Raw genomic sequence first — 18,832 nt, 5'->3', positions numbered from 1 at the left:
CAATATATATATATATGTGTATATATATATATATATATATATATATATATATATATATATATATATATATATATATATATAACACAGTTTTTGTGTGTGTGTGTGTGTGTGTGTGTGTGTGTGTAATGTTACCGATAGACTCCTAAACTGAGAGGCTCACGTACTTGATATTTGGCACAGACATGGCCATTGAGCCTGGGAAGAACATGGCCGACCTAAAAATTTATTTCATAATATTTTTTTACCATATTTTTACCTCAGCGCATTTCAGCGAGGAATATTATGCACAGAATCTGACCGGTGGCAGAGCAGCGCGCTGATTCACTCAGAGCGATCACGTGATGTTCCTTGCCGCCATTAACTCAACTAGGGCATTGCCCGTACTATATCTATATCTAAAATTATATCCCCCCCCTCTATTTACATGAAATGGTTTGGTCCAAAGCGAACGGCTTCCGGAGTTTGGTAAAGAAATCGCCATCGCGTGCACAAACGCGCAGGAAAGCGAATGAATCGCAAATTCGTTTTTATTAGTTTTAAAACATAGTTTAACGCCAACATAGTTTGCAAACGTGAAATAAATGAATACGCTCTCAAATGTGCCATCCGAGGCAGAGTGTGTCCGCCACGTTCGGCACACGCGATAGTTCGCTGCTCTCTGATTGGTTGAATCGTTTTTTGGACATAGCTCGGTAAGTAATTGTCCGATTAATATGAAACCTTGAAAAGGCACATCCTCGGGTCCCCAGCAATATACCTGGCAAGTTAAAAGTATATCGGACCCGTGGTTGTCGAGAAACAGCGGTCACAGACAAACAAACGTACAAACAGAGATTACTGGAATTATAGATAGATTACGCGTTCACACGTATTTCAGAGCAAAAAGCGATTGCGTTTTTTCACATTTCAGCGAGGAACATTGCCATTCACACCACATAGGTTTTTTTTTCTTTCATCTTTAGATCCATATTTTTTTTCAGCGAGGAATATTATACATGGAATCTGAATCGGTGGCAGAGCAGCGCGCTGATTTGCTCATTCGCGCTCATTGATGACTATCACGATCACGTGATGACGTGATCACGAATGATGTTCGTGACGCGATCACGTGATGTTCCTTGCCACCATAAACTCACAGCAAGTAGCATAGATTTTAGCATGATTAGCATTTAGCATGATTTAGCATGATTTAGCATAGATAGTAGCATGTTTCACATAGATTTTTTTTCAGCGAGGAATATTATACACGGATTCTGACCGGTGGCAGAGCAGCGCGCTGATTCGCTCAGAGCGATCACGTGATGTTCCATCCCCGCCGCCAGTTGGCTTCACTTTTCACGGAGTATGAGCGTTCTATATATTTTCAATTCAGTGCGCCCGACTCGCTCACGTACTTGATTTGTGCATAGACATGGCCATTGGGCCTTCACGGTGTAATTTGTGCGAGGCTTTTGTCCGAGTGAGCTTGAGTCGAGAGGGCGAATGTACGGGTTGGGAATGTACCGGTCTCCCTTTCCCCACCCGGCAACGCCTGTACTGGAGGGTGTCACAGGATCGGTGAGACTCCAAAATCCGCTTCGTGCTGTTGCGAAGATTCAGGACGACGTCACGATTGTTGTGCTGCTCTCCGACCATGAGAACTGCAACGTCATTGTTGACTGGCCCTCCCCTTCCCTCCCCCTTCCCCCTCCGTCCTCCCCTCCCTTCCCCCTCCACCCTACCCCCTCCCTTTCTCCCCTCCCCCTCCCTTTTCCCCCTCCCCCTCCCTTTCCCCCTCCCGCTCCCTTTTCCCCCTCCCCCTGTAGGTCCCATGATGACATTCTGGGGTTCTTAGAGACTTCTTTCAGCATCTTGCAGTCTGCTCTCGGGCTGAACTTGCTGGGGCGGCTTGGCCTGAACAAGTTGGCAGTTGTTTGGAATCTTCTCCACTTGTAGATGATCTCCCGGACAGTCGAATGATTGATTTCAAATTGTTTGGAGATCTTTTTAAATCCCTTCCCAGACTCGTAGGCATCTATAACCTTCTTTCTGAAGGCCTCAGAGAGCTCTTTTGATCTAGGCATGGTGACGCCACACACTTCAACAACAAAGAGCAAACCAAACTAAATGTCTGAGGTTTAAATAAGACAGGTTCCTCCAAGATCCTCTCCAACGATGTTCTAATCATTTGCACCTGAGCTGGTGCACCTGGTTCTAATTTTATGTATTTGAAGTAGTGATAATTGTAGGGGTGTACTTACTTTTTCCACATGCGAAATTTGCATTTATGTTTATTTAAATTATACAATGGACTACAAAATGTAAATGTTTCATGATATTTGTTATATTATATCACCTTCATCTATCAATATTGTTGAAATGAAGATCAAATAGCTGTATGTTGAAATATGTTGAAAAAGTCAAAACTTTACATGGGGTGTACTTACTTTTTCACCTGACTGTATATATATACACACACACATACATACATATTGTTACGGATTCGTCACTTCCGGTGTTGTGGTTTTCATCCACTTGAAACATTTCTGGTTCTATGTATTATTATTATTATTGTTTGATGGAAATAGCCATTATTATTGTCAAAAGGTAAAAAGGTTAATGTTAAATGAAACAGGAAACCGGATCGGGAACCGGAAGACGAAGAAGAAGAGGAGGTGAGAGAAAAGAAAGGAGCGAAAAGTCAGACAAGAAGCTGGTTGCCTTGCGTTCTGGATCGAACGTTGTCGAGCAAAAGTCACGAGTGAACTTTGAATTTCCTGGATAGGAATTCCTGCGATAGGGGTTATCGCTGTGACTGATCAACCTGGGTGTCAGGTTTGGTGTTGGGATTCTGAAGAATCATCGCCGGGTCGTTGCGACTCGGGAACGAGCCGTCGGCCATTTTGATTTGTGCGCTTCGCGCGTCAAGCAAGGTATTTGCTTCTTCGGCCATTTCCACCGCTATCAGACATATCTGATGTGTGTGTGTGCACCGTGGCTTTTGGAAGATTAATTTGCGGTTCGCCGACTGAGCCGTGAAAGTTCAGACCTGGAGGGCGCCTTTGGATTTCCCATTCGCCTTGAGTTTGCCTTATGCAGTGGCGCCTTTGGATTTCCCATTCGCCTTGAGTTTGCTTTACGCAGTTTTGGACCACGTGACTCTTTGCGCCGCTTCGGCCGCATATGCCTTTTTGCTGTTTTGGCGGTGTGACCGGGCCCGTCATCTGAACGGGGTTCGGGTTTTGATTCGACATCACTCTACTGATCACTGTAGGGGATCAACTTTGAGCTATAGAGACATTGGGGAATGTTTTTTTTCCCACTCACCTGGAGCACAGTGAGTTATCCTATACTAGCTGATGGTACCATCATAAGATGTGTTGATTGTACTTTTGATTGCTATTATTGTTGTATCGTTATTCTTGTGTGATTTTTAATACAATATTTGTTTGTTGATAACCATTGGTGTGGTTTCCCTATTGATTTTTGACACAGAATAACATATTTTTCTGCCGTGGCTCCTCTCGGGGCTCGGAGGTACACCGTGACCAGGGGGTTGGGGAGGAGCACGTAACAATATATATATATTATGCACAGTATATCCAGCTCTGTCCTTTGGCTTCATATATTGAACCTTCTATATTTTAAATTCCATGTGATACCATAAGCCAGCGAGCTCTTTGGTGTGGTTGTTCAGGAGACTTAGCATGTAAACAGGACTATGGAGGTTATACAGGGGAGAGGAGTAATGTAAGGTTGGTCCCCACATTGTCCTCTTCTTGCTCTGCTGGATGGAGCATTGTGAGGAATATTGCTCAAGTTTTTCGCTTGTCCTAAAATAAGAACATAAAGAAGATGATATTCAGACAACATGCGACCAGGGCCAGTCGATACTACACAGCAAGCATCTCCTCACTGTCCCATGGAACTGTTACGCCTGAGCTGACGTTAGATTGACAGCATGCCGGGGAATTTGAGGCGTCACAGACAGCGCAATGGCAGTTTGAATAACAATCCACTGTAGACATTTGCAATGTCCACTCTTCCGTTGTTATAAAAAGGGACTTGGGAGTAAATGCAGGAGCGAGGTCGTAAAATGTCTGAGTATGCCTAGGTCTGAAACTAATTGGACTCTGGACTCGGCCCAAATCTCTCCAGGGTCAGCGTGGCCTAAATTGAGACCCATGTGCACGGGGTGGGAAGGTGCGGGAGGGGGTGTCCCTGAGTTGAAAAGGCAGGTGTGATAAATGCGCCGTCGGTTTCTTCCTATGTGCTGAATGTACCACGCATTAACTATACCTAGGGAAGAATCGAGTGTTGGCTGTTTCAAAATCTCCCTTTTCTTCCTCTCTGCTGTTAAACACATTTACAGTCTTGTTGTGATACAATCAAGTTGTCTTCTGCTGTTAGAGTGAGGATGGGTGCACCATGGAACTGAAGCACGGGTAACAATGTGCAAACAGACATTCTGCCCATTTCTGGATTAAATCAATGGTTCATATTATGATGGCCAGCTATTGGAAGAGGCCCCACTGTCAGCATAGACCTTTCCTGGTATGATCTTGCAGCAAAGCTAAACTCCAGGTCTTTGCTTGAAATAAATCAGACCTACGCACAACCTACAGTATACAAGACCTTCAACTTTTGCTCAATTGAGTATTTCTGTCCCCTATGAGCAACCCCCCCTTATGCAGAGTATGATAAGGATGCAATGATCCAAAACAGCTTTCCTCATGAGTAACATGTGGCTCTACCTCCAGCTCTTCGATGTTCAAAGTGTACGAGAGGTTTCAACGAGACCTTTGTGAGTGAGCAATTATGAGTTATCAAATTTCCCTTTAAACTTGGAAAATGGAAACAGAGACACGACAGGTCACACATTCTCATTCATAAATGTTTGAACGGTTTCCACATCCACTGAGACCAAGGCAAACATGCGCAATGGTCTATGATAAGAACGCCGATGACCTTTTCATCACGAAAGACCAGTGCACCACAGAACACCTCAAAGTGTTCCGCACCATTGCTTTGAAAACGTTTACGATGGAGAGGATCTTCTGGCATTGCAGGTAGGTGCTCCACCGTCACATGAGCCCAACGCACACTGCCAAGTCTGTAAACCAGTCTGCTCAAAGTGGCATTCAAATAGTCCATTGCACACCTTTGTCAACACACCGGACTCCAGGTGACTCTTTTTCTGTTTCCATGATAGCAGACAATAGGACTACCAGGAAAGTGCTGCTTCCTTTTTAAAGTACAACCGCAGTTCTGCATGGGGCCCAGTGATGTTTGGACTTCCGAACATGCTTTCAGGAGACGTTTTAGAAATGTCGCACTCGTAGAGTTCATGCCCAGAGTTGCAAATTATATTCACAACACTGTAGGGCATTAAAGAAAGATAACCCAGCTATATAGCACACCAACATTGGTCTAACGTTCCAACCTTTACAACGCTGAGCTAACGTCAGTTTTCCATCTGAAAGGTATAAATTTGATGAACCGACTCCATCCGACGTTTTGATGAACCGACTCCAGATGACGTGGCAGAAATGCTTCTTGATCTCAACTTCCTAGGCTATTACCAACAAGATGCCGCTTCAGGGACCGGGTGGACCATGACCCTCCACCTACCTTTCAGCCCCTCATGAAGCCACCTGCATATTACAAATGTAACCAAAGGTTCCAGGTAAGAGATAGAGAGGGTGGCAGAGAGCTAAAAGGAGAACAATAAAGTTATGGCCTTCAAGGCCCCAGTTTGACCCCTTTTTCTTTTCTTAAAAAAAAACCTTTTTACACATGAAAATCACAACATTGAGCGTAACAATGGCAGCTTTCTGGGATTTGCTTCGACGATCAAAAGTGTAGAAAAGGAATCGAAATAGTGTATAACGGTTGAAGTTGTTCTAAACATAGCTCTGATTCATATTTTCAGATTGGTAAGATACAGGCAAAATGGGTGCTACCTTCCAAGGGATTCGGACGGAGCTTCAAGCATCACTGGAACGCACCAACTGTTCTTGAAGCACCCGGACGCGTATTAACGGAAGCACAAGAGAAGACATGCTTTCCAACAAACGTCCACACCCAAAGTGCACAGCGGGGTGTGGTGGGGCCACCGAGGGCGGGATGCGATTCTTGTTTCAATCCAGTGTAAAGTGTCATTGACCAAAGACCGGATAAGCTAAAACACTGACGCTGGGAATGACTGGGTCTTAGCAAGGAAAAAAGGTAAACGTTAACTGGCAACCTGGGAACAACCAAACAAACCTCTGTTATTGAGAGTCTGCAGCTAACCTTCTTCACAGTGTTCCTCATCCCCTGAAGTCTTCCTCTATTTTGTTCCTCTTCGCTGTTGTTGATGCGTTCTCCTTCCACCCTCTCCACTTTTCGTTCTGTTCTGTCCTGGTTACCTCTGCCACCGAAGGTGGAAATAAGTTGTGTTTTCACCTCTGTTTGTCTAGGGGTTTTTTTGTCTGTGAGCAGATCTCAAAAACTTATGTACGGATTCGATAAGTTGGGTTTGTGACAAGGACTAATTCATTCAATTTTGGTGAAGATACGGATCCAGATCTGACAATTTTTAGGTGATTCTTGACCACAGGGCCAACAACGATATATAACACCATGTCGAAAGAAGTTGTTGACGGATCATGACAAAACTTGGTAGATGAGTTGGTAAGTGACAAGAACAAGCAGATTCGATTTTGGTTCAGGTCTGAATCCAGATCTGGCTTATCAGTGAGGTACAGAACATAAACTGTTCATCCTGGCGGAGGATTGCTCCCTGCCGAGTGCCATTCGAGTTAGTTCTGTGTTCTTGCTCCTCCATGTGCCTCGGTCCTATAATCGCCCCCCTCTCCATCCCCCAATAAAGCAATGAAGGAAATTTGGAATTACAATATTCAACACAACACCAGAAATTAACTCTCAAAAACAATGTGTTGAGTATTTTGTCCCATCAGATTTGTATGTGATACCCCAATATAATATTACTAGGGTTATATCTCATGGAGAGAAGGATCAGACTCAAACTACTGCCGGTTGTGAACGATTTGGTACTTTAGAATTAACCGGTACCTTAGAATTAACCCCCTGGACAGGTACCTCCACACCATCACATAGAGCTCAACCAGGGCAGGAGTTAGGAATTCCGCCAGGGTATCGACACACAATGGGATACTCTTAGTCACAATTTACAGGGGGATCTTTAACGTCCATAAGGGGATGCTAGCAGGTAGGAGATGCTAGCACCAGGGTGGTGTTTCACGGTCGGGTTGGGAATTAAACCCGGGCGGTATAGCTCAAAGTTGAAGGCAGAATGTCTTGTTGTCCGACAAATCCTTTATATAAATTATTAATCAATCATTGGGACATGTTCAGGAAAAAGGGCACCACCATTTAGGCCCGAGTCGTGTGTAGGATTGCTTTGATGAGCATTGCATTGTATGCATACATTTCTTCTGGCAACAATTTCTAGATATCAATCCAAACAGCACTTCTTGATGCAGATGTGATGAGTGCTGTTGGGGTAAGCATATCAAATAAATACAAATCATCAAATATTGTTTCACCATCTTGAAGTACTGATGTGTGTTATTGCAACATGAACTAGAACAACACTTGGTAAAGCGAAAGCCTCCGCCAGGCTGAACCGTTTACGTTTTGTGTCCCAATGACAGGCCGGATCTGGATTCGGACCTTAACCGAACTCTAATTGACTTGTTCTTGTCACCGTACCAACTCGTCCACTAAGTTTTGGCACAATCCATCCACAACTTTTTGAAGCCACCCACCCACCTGGTGCTATTTCAACAGCATGACAGGGGCTCAAACTCAAGACCCTAAGACCTTAACCCAGCTACCTCAACCGTTAAGCCAACACCAGCCGTCTTTCAATCGTGAAGTCACCTAAAAATGTTTTTAACATTCTCGTATTCAGATCCACAGCTTTACCAAAATCGAATCAATTCGTCCTTGTCAAAAACAGAACCTGTCTCTCAAATTTTGTTTGAATCTGTCCATAACTTTTTGAGATATTGTACTATATATCGTTTTTGGCCCTTTCACTCAATGGTGAAGAATCACTTGAAAAATCTCACATCCAGATTCGGATCTTCACCAAAATCAAATCAATTCGTCCTTGGCAGATACCCAACCATTCCACCAAGTTTCGGCTGAATATGTCCGTAAAAAATTGAGATATTGTGCGAAATATCGTTAATTGGCTCTATCACTCAATCGTGAAGAATAACTAAAAATTCTCACATCCAGATCTGGATCGTCACCAAAATCGAATCAATTATTCCTTGTCAAACACGCAACCTGTCTAACAAATTTCGGCCGAATCTGTCCATAACTTTTTGAAATATCGTGCTATATATCGTTTTTTGGCCCGATCACTCAATGGTAAAGAATCACTTAAAAAGTTATCGGATACAGATCCGGATCTTCACCAAAATCAAATCAATTCGTCCTTGGCAGATACCCAACCATTCCACCAAGTTTCGGCTGAATATGTCCATAAACATTTGAGATATTGTGTGAAATATCGTTATTTGGCTCTATCACTCAATGGTGAAGAATAACTTAAAAATTCTCACATCCAGATCTGGATCTTCACCAAAGCCGAATCAATTATTCCTTGTCAAACACGCAACCTGTCTAACAAATTTCGGCCGAATCTGTCCATAACTTTTTGAAATATCGTGCTATATATCGTTTTTTGGCCCAATCACTCAATGGTGAAGAATCACTTAAAAAGTTATCGGATACAGATCCGGATCTTCACCAAAACCGAATCAATTATTCCTTGTCAATCACCCAACCTGTCTAACAAATTTCGACCGAATCTGTCCATAAGTTTTTGAAATATCGTGTTATATATCGTTTTTTGGCCCGATCACTCAATGGTAAAGAATCACTTAAAAAGTTATCGGATACAGATCCGGATCTTCACCAAAACCGAATCAATTATTCCTCGTCAAACACCCAACCTGTCTAACAAATTTCGACCGAATCTGTCCATAACTTTTTGAAATATCGTGCTATATATCGTTTTTTGGCCCTATCACTCAATGGTAAAGAATCACTTTAAAAGTTATCGGATACAGATCCGGATCTTCACCAAAACCGAATCAATTATTCCTGGTTAAACACCCAACCTGTCTAACAAATTTCGGCCGAATCTGTCCATAACTTTTTGAAATATCATGCTATATATCCTTTTTTGGCCCAATCACTCAATGGTGAAGAATCACTTCAAAAATTATCGGATCCAGATCCGGATCTTCACCAAAACCGAATCAATTATTCCTCGTCAAACACCCAACCTATCTAACAAATTTCGGCCGAATCTGTCCATAACTTTTTGAAATATCGTGCTATATATCGTTTTTTGGCCCGATCACTCAATGGTAAAGAATCACTTAAAAAGTTATCGGATACCGATCCGGATCTTCACCAAAACCGAATCAATTATTCCTTGTCAAACACCCAACCTGTCTAACAAATTTCGGCCGAATCTGTCCGTAACGTTTTGAAATATCGTGCTATATATCGTTTTTTGGCCCTATCACTCAATGGTGAAGAATCACTTAAAAAATGATCGGATCCAGATCCAGATCTTCACCAAAACCGAATCAATTATTCCTCAGCAAACACCCAACCTGACTAACACATTTCGGCCGAATCTGTCCATAACTTTTTGAAATAGCGTGCTGTATGTCGTTTTTTGGCACGATCACTCAATGGTGAAGAATCACTTAAAAAGTTATCGGATCCAGATCCGGATCTTCACTGAAACCGAATCAATTATTCCTTGTCAAACACCCAACCTGACTAACAAATTTCGGCCGAATCTGTATAACTTTTTGAAATATCGTGCTATATATATATATAGTTTTTTGGCCCTATCACTCAATGGTGAAGAATCATTTAAAAAATGATCGGATCCAGATCTGGATCTTCACCAAAACCGAATTAATTATTCCTCTTCAAACACCCAACCTGTCTAACAAATTTCGACCGAATCTGTCCATAACTTTTTGAAATATCGTGCTATATATCGTTTTTTGGCCCTATCACTCAATGGTAAAGAATCACTTAAAAAGTTATCGGATACAGATCCGGATCTTCACCAAAACCGAATCAATTATTCCTGGTTAAACACCCAACCTGTCTAACAAATTTCGGCCGAATCTGTCCATAACTTTTTGAAATATCGTGCTATATATCCTTTTTTGGCCCAATCACTCAATGGTGAAGAATCACTTCAAAAATTATCGGATCCAGATCCGGATCTTCACCAAAACCGAATCAATTATTCCTCGTCAAACACCCAACCTATCTAACAAATTTCGGCCGAATCTGTCCATAACTTTTTGAAATATCGTGCTATATATCGTTTTTTGGCCCGATCACTCAATGGTAAAGAATCACTTAAAAAGTTATCGGATACCGATCCGGATCTTCACCAAAACCGAATCAATTATTCCTTGTCAAACACCCAACCTGTCTAACAAATTTCGGCCGAATCTGTCCGTAACGTTTTGAAATATCGTGCTATATATCGTTTTTTGGCCCTATCACTCAATGGTGAAGAATCACTTAAAAAATGATCGGATCCAGATCCAGATCTTCACCAAAACCGAATCAATTATTCCTCAGCAAACACCCAACCTGACTAACACATTTCGGCCGAATCTGTCCATAACTTTTTGAAATAGCGTGCTGTATGTCGTTTTTTGGCACGATCACTCAATGGTGAAGAATCACTTAAAAAGTTATCGGATCCAGATCCGGATCTTCACTGAAACCGAATCAATTATTCCTTGTCAAACACCCAACCTGACTAACAAATTTCGGCCGAATCTGTATAACTTTTTGAAATATCGTGCTATATATATATATAGTTTTTTGGCCCTATCACTCAATGGTGAAGAATCATTTAAAAAATGATCGGATCCAGATCTGGATCTTCACCAAAACCGAATTAATTATTCCTCTTCAAACACCCAACCTGTCTAACAAATTTCGGCCGAATCTGTCCATAACTTTTTGAAATATCGTGCTATATATCGTTATTTGGCCCTATGACTCAATGGTAAAGAATCACTTAAAAAATGATCGGATCCAGATCCGGATCTTCACCAAAACCGAATCAATTATTCCGCGTGAAACACCCAACCTGTCTAACAAATTTCGGCCGAATCTGTCCTTAACTTTTTGAAATATCGGTAATATATATTGTTTTTTGGCCCTATCACTCAATGGTGAAGAATCACTTAAAAAGTTATCGGATCCAGATCCGGATCTTCACTAAAATCGAATCAGTTCGTGTTTGTCAAACACCCAAACTGTTCACCAAATTTCGGCCAAATCCCTCCATAACTTTTTGGGATATCCAGCTCACAGACAAACAGACAAGGGTGAAAACCTAACTTCTGTCCACCTTCGGTGGCGGAGTTCATTGTGCCATTCCATTGTTTAGGCACATTCTGTAATTCCTTTTGGCCACTGAGCAACTGATATAAACCAACCAATCTCATTGCTCCATCGAGGGTATTTAAAAGGTTAAAGTACAAAATCATAGAATTTGCGAAAAGATCGGAAATATTGCAGGCTCAAATGAATGGGACAGCCTGCTTAATGTAGCCTCTGAGGATCTGAGATGTCAGATCCCCACTCCCGCTAGTACTGGAAGAGGAATTGCAGCTAAGGTTGTATTTAACTCTGCAACAGATCAAGTCCAACATTACAGACATCCGAGAAGTGATCACACTCTCCGATGCATCACCCTGAAGCCCCCACCATTAATTAGGAGACGTACTACACGCTAATTACGACCTTGGATCCATGTCACATACTTTTCTGTATGACAAGCAGCCTTGATAAACATCTCCTTTAAAATTTGCTTCTGCTGAATCTCAGGGATGTCTCCATTAATGTGATGTCCCTTTGAGCCCCTCTGGGCCTGTAATAGCTGCCGGAGTGGTTTCTTGGCTGCGCCGGAGCACCTTATGGCTCGCCGCTGTCATTCGGTGCAAGGCGTTCCGTGCAATGCCTTGGGAGTCAGGATGCAGACCCTCGGGAACAATGTTGAGTGTTTCTGTCCTCACATGGTCGCCGTGCCATTACAATTGGCTGGTAACTCCAACGTGCTGCGTCTGCACCGGCTGTCCCATTGCTTACGCACTGTGAAAAATCATGGGGCTTTGGCACCTGCGAACGCGACCGTCTCGAGGGGGTCCACAAATCAAACGTCCTCGAGTGGCACAAATCCCGGGAGAAACCATAAAAATCTGTTTTTGGTGAAAATAATCAAGCGTGAACAGCTGTAGATCCTCTTCGTGAACAAGGAAGGTTATTTTATGCGACAATTGTCGGCTCTATTTCGGATGCGGACAAGAGAACTTCGATCGCGGTCCGGAATACACGATCCTCGAAGCAATGACAGCACCATCCGGAAATGAGCTCCAAGCAGATGGGACAGCAACCTGGCTGACTCACATCACAAATTCCAAAGGTCAAGGTGCTGCCTCATGGCACAACCTCAGGATCATGTGTTCTGTCTTAGAGTTTCCAGTGATTCAAAAAATCAATGTAAGATCAATAAATTAGTGACATCACAAAGTGATCATGACAGAGGGGTGGGATATTTAAAACCCTGCGATGTATTGTATATAGTCATTGTGTACCTTCATCATAAACACAAGGTATCAAACGACAAGTTTAATCGTATAAAATGGGAGAAATTTCGATGAAAAGACCATGAGGAAACCTGCATACAGGTATACGGTGGAGCCTGTTAGACTAGTCCATCACTAGACCATTAGGAAACCTGTACACAGGTATACGGTGGAGCGTGTGAGACTAGTCCACCACTAGACTATTAGGAAACCTGCACACAGGTATACGGTGGAGCCTGTGAGACTAGTCCATCACTAGACCATTAGGAAACCTGCATACAGGTATATGGTGGAGCCTGTGAGACTAGTCCACCACTAGACCATTAGGAAACCTATACACAGGTATACGGTGGAGCGTGTGAGACTAGTCCACCACTAGACTATTAGGAAACCTGCACACAGGTATACGGTGGAGCCTGTGAGACTAGTCCACCACTAGACCATTAGGAAACCTGCCTACAGGTATACGGTAGAGCCTGTGAGACTAGTCCACAACTAGACCATTAGGAAACCTTCACACAGGTATATGGTGGAGCCTGTGAGACTAGTCCACCACGAGTCCATTAGGAAACCTGCCTACAGGTATACGGTGGAGCCTGTGAGACTAGTCCACCACTAGACCATTAGGAAACCTGCATACAGGTATATGGTGGAGCGTGTGAGCCGTGTCCACAACTAGACCATTAGAAAACCTGCCTACAGGTGTACGGTTGAGCCTACGGGACGTGCCCACCACGAGACCATTAGGAAACCTGCCTACAGGTATACGGTTGAGCCTATGTGCCGTGTCCAGCACAATATACCTTACAACCGTCTCAAAGTACATCCTCAAACACCTCTGGGTAACCCCCGGTTAACATTTACATGTAACGTTAGCCTCCCAGCTGTAACCTTCGAGGCTGCCATGGAGAGATAATTGGAAAGGCCTCGAAACCAGATGATGCATTTCTTCAACCCTATCTTCGTCATCCCCCCCCCCCCCCCCCCCATCTCTTCACCTGCACTCATGTAGCATTCATAACTCCACTAAATTCAAGTTCAACACCGACTGCAAACATAAACAGCAAATACGAAAAGATGTGGAGACGAGTTGGTGGAGAGCCAGAAATAGGGGCTGATGGGAAAGGAGAGGTTTACAAGAGAAGTATGAAAGTCGACCATTTGCAGGGTATGGGAGCTCAAAACATGACATGGTGAAAAGCAACTTACAGGGACAACAAATAGAGCTTAGGGCTTCTGTGAATAATATGTCAGGGGGCGAGAGCAGGGAGGGGGGCACGCTGTGCGGGAACGGGGAGGGGACAGAGAGGAAGATGGGAATTCTCATTTTCACGGTATTGTTTGTCCCTTTTCAACAAAGAACAATGACAAAAGAGACCACAAAGGTCCGCAGGACAGGTGGCCAGCCTCATGCAGACAGGAGGCAATCCGATGCCTAACAATCCTGGCGGCCCACCCTCGAGCAATCTATGCCAGGCCCGAGTCTGCTTAGCTTCCCCCGCCTGGCAGGGTCGGCCTCTTGGGCTCATCACTGTCAAGAAAAAGGCATCTCTCGCTTCAATCTTTACCTCGGCTCCTTCAACTCGAGCCTGCCCTCTCTACAGTCGCAAGAGCGGACAATTTCCCAGGATGTTTGGTCCACGGACGCCTGGCTCGACTCGAGGTTCGACGTGTTTAATCAGCGGCAAGATGGAGGTGCGTTGTATGGAATCCGCACGGCACCTGCGGATGAAAGGTTCTGGGATTGAAGATGTGGGGGATCGTCGAGGAAGAGATGAGCGAAAAGGGGGGGGGGGGGGGGGCTGCTCCCCGCCGTTTGTCACTGCCAAAATTATTTATTGCGCGACGCTCTCGCTCAAAATGTAAAGCGCTTAATTTGGACATCCATCTCTGCCGCCTTCGATGTTAATATTTTAAAGGGACGTGCTGGTCGGAAGCTGTAAATTTCAGCTGCGCGCTGGGAAATGATAATTGGATTGTTTTAATACACGCTTTACATGTGAATTAGCAGAGGCGGCTGAAGCGCCGTCTTCCGGCGCGGAAACGGAAAACGAACGGCGAACAGCTTTGCTTATGGTGTAACGCTCGTCATTAAGTGGTCGATTTATAGGCGGTGTAGAACCGTGCGTTTTTAGGTTGCATCGCCGCGTGGAAACGCGGACAAAATAAATGAATTAAAATGTTTGGCCTGCGTGAAAGCCATCGTTTTATCATTTGCACTTAGGGCTTGATTAAACGGGAATCAGAACTCAGGGCAATTGGGGTGTTTTATTTGTTTGTCCATTTATTACGTACGCAAACATGGCAGATTTTTGTTATGTTCTCCCTTTTTTTCTTTCTATGCTCTCCCTTCTTTCCCCTTCTCCCCCTTGTGCACGTCCTTCCCACTTTGTCTTCCGTCTTCCCGACCTTTAGCTTTCTCTCCTTACCCCTCCCATTTAGCACCGTACGTAATAAATAGATAGCCGTTTAAATCATACTCTTGCACACAATATTTTCTCTGTTGAAATCCATACGTGGGGGAAAGAGGGAGGATGTGCTCATGAGCACAGATTTTCATGGATCTGCAGGTGCGTCGCATTTGCAGGTATTAAATACCACATTAGTTCTGCATTGCACTCGAAGCTACAATTAGCACGTATTGACTCACAGCTTTGATCCCCTATGGGCAGTTTGAAAAAAATTAACTTGTGATGGTTGTTAAAAGGAAAAAAAATACAATTAATCTCCTCGAAATAGAATCCAGACCATCACCAAAGGTTTATGGGAAAACATCAATTTTGATTGAAGAAACTTGTGTATCACATGCCAGTTCAAAGACAGATTTTCATCAAAGGAACGACGGGTTTTCAAACACATACTCAGTGTGTATGGACACAGTCATCATTACAACAAAGATGGCAGGTTAGCTTATTGAGGTATACGCATTCACGTTTGAGCCGTCTAACCTGGACTGTAGTTACCCTGGAGTTTCGCATACAGGGCAATACATCAATGCCTGCGCCATCCCTCGGATGGATGTTAGGCTGGAGGGCTCCTCTGCCAGCACTGGTCGTTGGTGGATATCAAAGATCCCCAGGTGCCTTCAGCACGACAATGAAAGTTATCCTTGGAAACTGGAACAAGTTACGCATTCTTGCCAGTAGAACGCCAGGCCTCGCCAGCCTGTTCGTGGAAGCCTTGGGCCAGAACTGTTTTTCCTGGCTGACCCCCACAAGGTGGGAATAATTGGGGTCGTTAAAGAAGAAATAATGTTTTTTTTGTTGTTAGAAAGCAACGATCACCTGTGACGTCGCATCGCATCTCCATGGAACACGAGTTTACTTGGACGCAGTTTGGCGGCTCGCGTTGAAATTCCACATTGGGAAGGTCGGTTTAAGGCTGGGGTGTGAAAAGGACATGATACGTTATTGGTTTGCTTTGGACATTCCCATGTGAACTAGAATATGGACAACTGCGGCTAATTGCTTTCAGATGTGGACGACATTGTACGAACCGACGGGGCTTCCTATCCTTTCCCTGGAAATGCTGCCGTTGGTTGACCCAAAGCAAGGCAAGCAAAACCCGAACAGGAATTCTTTAATCCGTTAGCACAGATCAAGGTCCAAGATTTCTCGGACTTTGCTCTCCATCCATGACTTGTGATGGTTTTTTGGTTTCTTCTCAACTTCTTTTTCTTTTACGGGTTTTTTGGTTTTTCTTGTCTCAACGATTGGTTTCTTCCAGGGAGAAATGCGCAGCAACCACTTCATATAGACTCCTCAAATGATCATCCATGGCTCGATCCCGAATTGCTAAACTCCAGGTCTGGCATCGTTACCTGTATCAGGAGCCGATGACACGTGACACAAAGCCAGATCCTATGGATGGCGGGGATGAGTACACCAACAAACATTATGGCATAATCCAGTAGTAGGGTCCAACCTTCCGGGGGCTGGCCCCAAAGCAAGGTGCAGACTTGTATACATGGGCTTTCTGAAGCACGTTCCAAAACCCTCTCGCAACTTTGGCTGCCATCTGCACCGTTCCGTTAATCTCCCTCAGGGGTCCCGGTGAGCTGTGAGGCTTTCCCTAGGCTTACGGCCGCCCTGCTAATTCGCACCTAAATCTTGGGCTAATTTAAATTAAAATGTTGTCGTTTGCGGGCTGCGCGTGCCGGATTAGGGCCGCTTAATTACACACGGAGGACGGAGGCGGTATAAATCTTCGGGATAAGAGTGGACCATATTCGCCACACGTTCGGCGACCGATAGGCCGGTGGGCCCCGGAAAGACATGGGCGAGGGGCACATAAAGCTGTGTTTCCATATAAAACCATGTGCCTCAATTCCCGGCCACTCCTCGTTTGCTGATAGGTTTCCATTCGATCTTCTTCTTCTTAACCATATATATATATATTGTTGCGGATATGGGATTTGGCCTCCATCCATATCCGCTTGTAAATATTCCCCTATTTCCCCAATACTCCCCAACTATCCCCAATCCCCCATTCCCTAGTCCCATTGTCTGTAAACAACACTCTGTAGCCCCGACCTTCCCCTTTTTCCCCCATTAAATGTCGTGCCCAGGTTCACCGCATCTCACGTAGACAACTATAGGACATCTTGCTAGTTATTCTTAGTCTATGTCAGTTAAGGACTCGTTTCCATTAATTCTGACTCTTCGTTGCACCAGAATGTGATTGTATGGCACCGTTAGAAAGTTTAGGACCTCCCAATACCTCCCCGCAGCTCTTCCTCATGGAACTACAACCACAACAACAACTACAACAACAGCGGCGGCGGCGCGGGGAATGTGCGTCCTCACTCCGGCTTGGTTAGCCGCCATTGAACATGTGCTCCGACGGGGTTACCACGCAGGGGCTCACTGTCAGCTCCTCGTCAAGGGCGGAGCCCGGTAACCCCCCGCACCCAATAAGAAGCGGCGGACCGATTCCATCTGGGGCGGAGCTAACGAGCCGAGGGCGTGTCACTCCCCGCTGGACATGCGCAGGAAGACGGAGGTGACGTCAGATGCGCCTCAGCTACGAAGGAGAACGGACGCCACCTCCAGCGCGACGATACCTACCCGCATCTTTGGACCGGACCGAGTCGATTCTGCCCCTGAGCCAAGGTGCACCTTGAGCCATCGATTCTGCCCTTCCTTGCCATCAATCCCTGTGTGAGTCAGTCTAGTCCCGTTTGTCTGTGGTCTGTCGGGAATAAGATAAGACCGTGTATAAGTGCCCACCTTTCTGTGCTGTACCTCTTGTGCCGTGTAATCTAAACATTCTGCAAACCCATATTATAACCTCCTCCGGAGGTCTTGAGAACTGTACCCCTGGTGTCGTGTCATTTAACCCAGCCGTTGTGTCCTTTCCTTCATTGATCTAGCGTAGCGCGATTCGGCCAACGTTCGAGTATAATCGGGTAACTTGTGCCAACACGGCGGCCATTCCGCTCGGCCCAGCATAACATCTTAATAAGTCGTGTCCGTAACAATATATATATATATATATATATATATATATATATATATATATATATATATATATATATATATATATATATATATATATATATATATATATGTGCAGAGTTATTCAATACATATGCGAGTTGCCTGATCAGGGTAAACATTATAATCACAGCACCTATATTGCTGGATGATACCTCATTTAAGTGTGCTTGGGTCCATACAGTGCATGGGGAGGTATAAAATATTGATATTCACACAATTTTCATTTATGCGCATTTTTGTTGTGTGCCCCGATTTAGAATAGGTACACAGTATCCCTGTGCATTGTAAGAGGCGACCAAGGGTTGGCGTCAGGAAGGGCATCCGGCCATAAAAACATTGCCTCAAACAGGGAACCATGATTGTCATGGGGCCCGCAAGGCTAACCCCCGCTCTGGCGGGGAAAATGGCCTTAAAACGATCATTAATTTTCATTCATTCATTCATTCATTCACATAGGTGGTGTGTAGGTTCAGAGTGTCGCTGGTTTGCACACTCACCGGAAGCAAAAATAATGTAAGCACAAACTATTCAGTCAGTTCCTTCCAACATATTGTCACGTTACTGGCCGATGAAAACCAGCTTGGACAGATAGCCGAACAGTTACCTCCGAGGCGTAGTTCAAAACTTGGTGGTATTATTTTTGGCGTGCACGGGCGAGGAAAACCAGTG

At 44.3% G+C, this 18,832-nt stretch overlaps 1 protein-coding gene across 7 annotated transcripts in view; it reads right to left on the bottom strand.

Moving 5' to 3' along the window:
• Positions 1-18,832, bottom strand: part of LOC137438044 (estrogen-related receptor gamma) — a 210,926-nt gene that overhangs the window by 144,772 nt on the left and 47,322 nt on the right. The window contains exon 1 of one of the 7 annotated variants that reach the window (XM_068132917.2): positions 14,234-14,363. The exons of the other annotated variants lie outside the window; for them this stretch is intronic. The gene's annotated coding sequence lies outside the window, so the exon portion shown is untranslated. Of the gene's footprint in view, positions 1-14,233; positions 14,364-18,832 lie in introns of those variants that run through there. 7 annotated transcript variants of the gene reach the window in all.

The sequence above is a fragment of the Myxine glutinosa genome, chromosome 12, assembly GCF_964187855.1.
Source record: "Myxine glutinosa chromosome 12, kmMyxGlut1.1, whole genome shotgun sequence".
NCBI lineage: Eukaryota > Metazoa > Chordata > Myxini > Myxiniformes > Myxinidae > Myxine > Myxine glutinosa.
This window is presented reverse-complemented; position numbering and strand designations above follow the sequence as displayed.